This window comes from Cupressus sempervirens, chromosome 3, assembly GCF_028749045.1.
Source record: "Cupressus sempervirens isolate cs-2001-9-10 chromosome 3, ASM2874904v1, whole genome shotgun sequence".
NCBI lineage: Eukaryota > Viridiplantae > Streptophyta > Pinopsida > Cupressales > Cupressaceae > Cupressus > Cupressus sempervirens.
This window is the reverse complement of record NC_143120.1, coordinates 711,924,650-711,934,006: the sequence shown is the minus strand read 5'-3', so window position 1 is coordinate 711,934,006 and position 9,357 is coordinate 711,924,650.

Genomic DNA, 9,357 nt, shown 5'->3' with positions numbered 1-9,357 from the left:
GGTGTGAGATTTTGAAATTTCTATGAAAACCATGAATCCCCAAGATAGATAATTTGGGTGTCAGATTGAATATAATGGTGGCTGGTATTGTTTAGGTTGGATCCTTGGGCACTTTTTTGTGTCATACATTTTGATTGTAGTCTTGTTAGTTAATGCTTGGCAGCTTGGCTGCAATCGGGCCTTCTTCCTTCTAGGATGACATTGTATCCGTGTCTACCTACTAGCTTGCTTCTTAATAGGGTTGGGACACTTGCTTCCCCTTTTATCTGATAGAAAATATAGATGATTCATGCACTACTTATAAAATAAGTTTCTAATATCCCCATAAAATATATAGCTCACTCAAACCAAGTAGGACATGCAATTTATGAATCCACAATATAGATGATTTGGGTGCGAGGTCGAGTATGATTGTGGCCGGCATTGTTTAAGATGGATCCTTGGGTATTCATTTGTTTCATGCATTTTGGTTATTGTCTAGTTAGTTTGTGCTTGGCAGCTTTTGGGTGTAGTTGGGTCTTCTTCATACTAGCTTGCTTCGAAATAGGGTCAAGACATGTTGATCTGAGTTTTGTTCCACCACAACATACAAAATCAAATATTTAACATTCCAAGATGAAATATCAAATTTACAACTCTCTTGAATAAGGATTCTCATATGCTAAACAATGTAAATAGATTGTGTGATCAAATGGAACAACCTCAAGGTTCCTTATGAATCACATATAGTTGTGGTTATCAGAAAGGGACTTACATTGCTCAATTAGTGGATATCAACTTGATTTTAAGTTCTCTAATCACCTCCAACCAAACAACTACAAAGAGATAAAAATAGAATGTAAGACAATGTTGATGGTGTAGTGAGCCTCTCACCAATTCTTGCTTGATCATGTCAACTAAGTTCACTTTCTGACTGAGAATTCTTTATCTTCTTGCCTTTCTCCTTGAGTGAAAGCTTGGCTTCAAATGTTGATTCAATGTTCTTGGTAGCTGGAACATAATTATCATAGTTATCTAGCTCAAATGTAGTCAATCTTTCAACTATGGCCTCTAAATTTATCTTATGATTTGCTTCACATCTTCTTTCTTGAATTGTAGAAACTCTAATTGCATAAATAGGGAGTAATGTTCTAAGAACTTTACTTATAACTGTTTCCTCCTTGATATCTCCTCCATAAGCTTTGATTGCACTAACACTTGCTTTGACTCTTTCAACATATTTTGCAATATTTTCATCTTCTCTCATCCTTATCTAATCAAATTATCCTCTTAAACTTTTTGCTTTGGCTCTTCTCACATTGTCATCTGCTCCATAGGTATCTTTCAATTTGTTCCATATTTCAAAGACAGTTTTGCTGTTCTTGACATCATCAAATTCTTCATAGCTTAGGGCAGATGCAATGTCTATCATTATGGTGTTATGCATCTTCTTCTCAGCAATGTCATTTACAGAGAATGTGCCAAAAGGAGTTACATATGCTTTATCCAAATATTTCAATCCTGTGTCTCCAATGGAAGCTAGATGGAGTCTCATGAGACCTTGCCATGCTAAAAAGTTATCCCTGTTAAGCCTTAGAATTTCCCTCTTGTAAGACATCCTGATCTTTAGCTTAGATTTTTGAAATCTTTGTTGCGAGCACCAAAAGCTCTGATACCAATTGTTGGAATTATAGATGGAGTAACTGAGGGGGGGTAGGGGGGTTGTGAATCGGTTACCACAAAAACAAATCCACAAATCCCTTACATGTCTTAAATAATTAGTTACTTCTGTCACTCGGTAGCCACATAGAAAAATGTTGTAACTCGGTAGATTAACTTGTTACTGATTTTTAAGCATTCACAACTATTAACATGCATGCAAAGGAAAATAACATGAACACAAGAGACACCAAATTTAATTTGGAAAAAACCACCAAGTAACTAGCTACCAATTTTCACTCTTTTGAAGTGAGCCCTATTAGGAGCCAACCTTGTTAAAGGTTACAAAACACACTGTTAGGTGTGACCTAGTTAGAAGATTTAATCACCCTGTTAGGAGTGGCTTTGCTAGAAGACTTTAGAACAATTCAATAGAACTATCCACTTTGTTAGAGGATTTACAGAATGTCTGTTAGACCAACTCTGTTAAGAGATTTAGAAATTACTGCTACAATGGTGAGAAAGTAACAATAAGTGACTTGAATGAGATGCAACTAAACTTTGCTGATATAGATTTCTGCTTTGTTTCACTAGATCCTCTCTGATCGAATACAACTTTGTTGCTCCTCAAGGATATTTGATCCTTCTTCAAAATTCGCTCACACCTTCCTCTTCACACAATTAACTCACTTGCATACTCGCTCATTCATTCATCCATACATTTGAAATCACAACTTGATCTTTTATTTATATATTACAGATTGTGAAGTCGACTCATTTACAAGTTACAATTACCAATAAACCATACATTAATTGGCTACAAACATTACATGAAACAATTAAACTTTATTTCCCAAAACAATGAAATCCTTCATTGGCCGACCCATCTCGGTAAACACTGCTCCAAAAATGACTTCCAGTGTTAACCAAGTGAAGCTCAGTAAACACTGCAAACTCTGCAAAAAAAACCTTTGGAGATCGAGTGAACTCAGTAAGAATTAAATTTCCTTCATTGACCTTGTGAGCTTGGTAGAAACTGTCTTTTGCTATAAATTCCTTCAGCACCCGAGTGAGCTCGGTAGAAACTGACTCCATAGTGTAACTTTTAGAAACGCTTGGTAGACTCTGTAATTCACTTTGCTGACCATTTGAGCTTGGTAGACTGTATCTGATAACTGATATGACATTTGTGTAACATCAAAGACAACACACAATTGAACAATTGTATTCAACAGTAAGAACTTGCATTACAAGTGTATTGTAATATTTTTGATTTGAGAATACATTGTGCGGGTTTTGGAGGGTGGGGTTTTTCTCTTGAAAGCCCCACGATAATCATTGTGTTATGTGTTCATTGTTATTTCGATTATATCATTATGCATTTCTTGAGATCTCTGCAATAGTTAGATGAATTTGTGTAATCCTCCTTTTAAGATTAGTGTAGGAAGTGATTCCGTGCACCTTTGCTTCCCTACATCTTGAATTGATTTCTACTATATGTTTGTAACATCAACACTTAACAGAAGGAAAAACTCCATTATTTTTTGATTAAAAACTATGTTCTTCACTAGGCAGATTAAAGTCCAAATGAACTTACAGAATAAACATTTTTGGAAATTCTTTGAAGGGAGGTTTGGACTTTAATCTGCCCAAGTCATTTGTATATTTTTGGAAGCTGCTAATATCTTTTGAACAAATTCAATTTGTACTAAATTTGCAATCTTTGCATTCTATGAGAATACATTTATTTGGTGTGCAAGTAAACAACTTCATGTTGATAAGGCATTGTTCGAAAATATTTCACAATAGATTTATTTTTGTGTTTATATCTTCGTAGCGAGGTGGAAATAACAGTAGTCTCCAAGGTCTAACTTTGGCATTTGTAATTTTGCCTTTTCAACTTACACCTAAGCTCTATATACATGAGATTTTTGGGAAGGGAAAAACTAATTTTCTCACTAATTAGCAATGTTAAAATGAATTATTGATTGTGTATTGTGTGAATATGAAAAATATTTGCTTGCAATCACTAAATTTTTTGAATTGCTAGTTTGTTAATAGTTAATAATTTTCCAACTAATCTTAATTCTTTTGACTTTTTTTAATCTATTTATTTAATTTAAATAATTATCATCTATATTGTTAACTATTATTCATTTCTTATTTATTTAGCTTAATTAGCTATTATTTATAAATTTATTTATTTAACTTAATAAGTTATTATTGATTTTATTTTTAAAAAATTATTATTATTTTATTTTAGTTAGAAATTATTCATAATTTAATTTATTGAGATGAGATTTTATTTAATTTATAATTTATAATTTATAATTTATCTCTAATTTTAACTCTCTTTTTTTCTTATTTATTTAGAAACTTAATTAGTTGTTATATCTACTTTTAACTCACATTTTTCTTCCATTTATTTAACTTTTTATTTTTAAAATTGGTTGAAATTTTAGGTTTTAAATTAATTTAATATACTTTTTAAATTAGTTTAGCTAAGAATATTTTGTGGGAGGAGTTGCTATTTTTCAATATATTTTTTATATTTCTCATATTAATTTTTCATAATAATTTTTTTTGATGGAGATTTTTTAAATGATTTTTATTTATTTATATACTTAAGTCAACAAACTTTAAATTTATTTTAGGTTTTAGTTTTTATAATTATTTTAGTTTATTTTTTACTATTCATTTTATATGTGTTTTTTAGATGATAATTTATTAGTATATGATAAATTGAATAAATAAATAATATTTATTTAGTTTATTGAATGAATTAAATTTTATTTTACTTAAATTAAAAGTTAATTTTAATTTAATTTATGCACATTAAATTATAGTTTTAAAAAATATTAGTAAAAACCTATCAGTTGATTGTTGCAAGCATAAAAGCTTGGAACTGTTACTTAGATTATGTGGTGGATCACTTGGATGTTCTTTTAGGTCGTGCCATTCTTATTTTGGTATTTAAAGGTTGTAACTTATTTTTAAATTATAAATTAGACTTTTAAAGTGTTTTATAATCTTTCATTAAATCATAAATATTCTATCTAATATTTAAGATATTTTATATGATTATAATTAGAATAACTATTGCATTTCTTTGTGTTTGACTCTTTAGATTAGCCTTTATTATCCATTCACAAGTTAATAATTGTACTACATCCCTTTGATGATGATGTGTAGGGTAAGTATTTTGGGTCTCTACATACACGTCAAAAAATCAATAGATCTCATAAATCTGATTTCATTGTGATAAAATCTATGTTAATTTTTTTTATTTGTATTGTGAAAGATGTGATAAGAGTTTTCTTGAATGCTATTATAGATATCTACTTCAATATCAAGTACAGTACCATATTGCTTTGACTTCGAGAAGCTTATTTCCAAACGAGGTAATGAGACATGAAAAATAGGATGTCAAGTTTAGAGAGAATATATCAAAACTTGTTTTCAATAAATACATATTTACTTAAAATGAAAGGAGATACTAGTGAGAATAAGTGTTAAGTGCTCTATCATAAGAAGAAGAAAATTTTCATTTTCATTTTGAAAAATAAGGACTAAGTACAATGTCATAAGAACAAAAAAATCAAATTATTATTTTGAATGCGAGATTTTATTAGATTCAATTTTTATATTTTTAATAGAAAGTTCAAATTCTCATAATAAAAACTTAATAAATACTTGTGATTGAATTATGCATACCTTTTTTTATTTTTTTAAGAAATACACTCATTTCCTTTTTTCGATTCTAATTATGTAATATTACCACACTTAGCTACAATTTTAATATGAGACAAACACTATCTATGATAAAAATAGATCAGAATGGCACTGAAATTAGGAGAACTTTTTAATTGCTAATGTAATGCATTTATTAAAGTTGGTCACCAAATGAATTCTAAAATTTAGAAAAAAATTAATATATTATGTAAATATCACAAAAAAAAAATTGCATACAACGTTATTACTTAAAAATAACTAATCGTTATCATTATAATAGATTATATTATATTTATCTTTGTATTAGCATAGTGAATAAAATTGGGTTACATCAGTGAAATATAAGAGTTTTGAGCTACAAGACTAGTAAACAATATCAAAAGCAACTCAAAAGATATTTAGGTAGCATCTGAATAGCTAAATATTAAGCATATACATTTACATTTTTGAGTAACCTATAGTTTGTAATATCTGTTACTACAAAAAGTTTCATGGAAACAAAATAACATGGAAGAGATATCCTTCCACAAATTTAGCAGTGACCTATCCATCTTACTAATCTCTATGTCCTAGTAATGCTTGGTCATGGTGCATTCTGTTTGCATCACCATATCTATCTTCAATGCTCAACTTCTTGATGAATTGGTTCAAAATGTCAATTTCTCTTTTTCCAATCATATCTTTGTGAATATAAAATTAGTGGCATGAAACCACATCTTCCTTGTGAATCATGATTCGTCCCTCCCACATCAACACCATGAATTTCCTCTAGAGATTTCTATAGCCATGACAACCTATGACATAATATAAAAATGAATGAGTTTACATCCAAAACCAGTAAGCTACCTCCTTCTCTTTTGAAAAATCTCTCCAATCCTCTCCTTTCAAAGAAACCATAAAATATCACAGGTTAAGACAAACCAAAATGTGTTAGCTTTAAAATCAAGAGACTCCACAAAGCCAACTAAAACTTCACTCCATGAAAGACTAGGTCTACAGTTCCATACAATAGGTGACCCAAATAAAATGGACCAGACACCACTGGCATAGATACATTCATAAAATAGGTGTTCATAAGATTCAGGAACAAAGCTCACACCACAAACAATAGAACTGCCTAAATTATGAGGTAGAGTATTACCAACAAAAAGCTTTCTTAAAAGTAATAATTATCTAAAGCAAGAATCTTTTGGTTCATAAGTAGATTGCTAAAAGAAATTAAAGATATACTGTGACCTAGAGATCGAGCACCCCAGCCCCCAACAATGATTCACCATGTCAAAGATATAAAAACCATCTTTAAGCATATTATAAATATGTTTGGTAGAAGTCGAGTTAAAATTAGAATCATCTTTACACTTGATCCATTGCATTAACTGATCAACATTCATAGTATGACCTGGGAAAGAGTTTCCCATGGCTTTAGCAATGATACAATAAGTTTTCTTCTGAGTATTAGGAATGTGATATTTAGCATAATTTTTTTCCCAATACCCTTTAACCTATTGTCAACCATAATATCTTTAAATTGATACCATATTTGTACCAATTCTTAGTAGAACAAATTTAGGTTAGTGCTAGAGGTTTACCATTAGCTTCTATTCCCCACCAAATGGATCTATCTAAAACAAAGTATGTAGGAGAACCCCCACTTACACCCTTGCTTAGGATAACATTTCTAACTTGAGTCCATGCCTACCAAATGGATTGAAAGATGTTGGAATAAAAAATAGACAACTGAAAGTTACCAAACACCTTGTTACATAGAGGAACATTAGTCTAGCTTTTGCCTTTTTTAATTCTTAATCTAGAGATGTTTTTTATGATCAAAACCTTTCAAGGTTCCTCCCTTGAAAGGGCTTGAATAATCCACTTAGAGGCCAATGCCATTCCTTGAGCTTTCAAAATTTTAATGCCCAGACCACCATTTTCCTTAGGTAAACAACACCGCTCCCATTTGGCACAATGTCTCTTTTTATTCCCTATCCCATCAGACCACAAGAAGTCTCTCATAATCCTTTCCAAGATAGCAATTTGATAATTAGCAAACAACCACGCATAAGAGAAATAGATATGATGAGAAAATAAAACTTTTTGAACCACTTGCACTCGGCCAACCAAGGAAAGGAGATGAGTTTGCCACTTTGCGACTTTAAGTACTTATTTTCAATTTTGGAAAAGAGCCTATTCCACATATCTTTAAGAGATGGATCAATGGAGAATGACCTAATCCAAAATATCTAACATTGTCATTTGGTCTTGACCATTGCCACAATTTGTTCACAATCCACTTCGGGGGGAGGGAGACCACCCAATGATAGAGGACTTATGTGAAGCTACTTTATCCCCAAACCATACAAAATAAATTAAGCTTGTGGTTCATATTATCAAAATTGCCTTCCTCAAATTCAATAAAAAAAGTAGTGTCATCTGCAAACTGAGCATTAAGAAAAATCTCCTAATTAGGGAGAGTGATTCCTCTAATTGGAGGCTTTGATTGTGAGGACCTGAGAATATAATACAGGGAATCAACTGCAATAACGAACAAAGGAGCAATTAGGAAACCCTTCCTAATAAATCTTTGGATAATAATACTATGAGTGAACTCACCATTTAGATCAATGATAGTAGAAGAATACTTAAGAAGAATGTCAATCTATTTGCAAAAATAGGGAGGGAAACCAAAAGCATGTATTCCACCAAGCTCCCCAACATAATGCAAACACCTAGATGATATATAATCTATAATAGACATGGAATTTTAAGCAAGCATAAGGTTGTAATTCACAATATGAATCTCCTAAAAAAGAGAATGCCCTTTTGTAAACAAACAAATCCATACAATAAATGGAATTATATTATAAAAGACATATGTCAATAAGGGGAAGAAATGGGTCCTTGTGATAGGAGAATGAAACATTACTCCTCCACCCCCCCCTCCAAAATGTGGAGGCAAGGAACACAAAATATTATTATGATGCATACAAAGTATGATTGCACCTAAAACTACACTACCCATAAATGATAATGATTGCATACTTATAATTTCCCTTTCATGAACAAGATAGAATTTTTAAAAAAATTGGTATTCAAGTCACATTTAAAACTTATACCAATATGAGCATAATTCTACTTCAAATACTCCTACACTACATAGAAATCTCATACTTCCCTTAACCATGTCCCTTATTTTAGTGTAACACTTAACCACCTATTAACCCTAACAATAACACTACGTGCCATATAAATGAAATTTCAAATCTTAGATCCTAACTCTTAACCCGATCTATATATGTAATTGTACAAATTATTTAGTAAATTATATACGTAACCTTAACCCTATCTATAACAATACTCCTGAATAGAAATAATATTATATTAGAGGGAAGGAGGGAGGGAGCGGGGGGGGGAGGGAGAATAGAAATAATATTATATTAGAGGGAGGGATGGAGAGAGAGAGAGAGAGAGAGAGAGAGAGAGAGAGAGAGAGAGAGAGAGAGAGAGAGAGAGAGAGAGAGAGTTTAGGGGGTGTATCTAGAGAGTGGAGGGGGCTTACATTATGATTTTAATAGAGGGATGTTCTCGATAGAGCTCAATATATTAGAGATAGGGGTAGAGACATGCATGTAATGAGGGGAGAGGGAGAGAGAGAGAGAGAGAGAGATTGGGGAGATATATATATAGAGAGAGAGAGAGATATTAGGGGGTGCATTTAGAGATAAAGAAGGGAGAGAGGGATTGGGAGTGTATCTAGAGATTAGGAGATATATATTAGGAGGTGTGACTAGAGAGAAGGAAGAGAGACATGTAGATTAGGGGGTGTATCTAGAGAGTGAAGAGGGATAGAGAGATATTAAGGGGCATATCTAGAGAGAGATTAGGAAGTTCAGAGAGAGAGAGAGAGAGAGTAGTGAGTCTCTCTCATACTATTAAAATATATATAGTCTATAACCCTAACCCTAACCCTTTTGCCATCTATAATCTTGA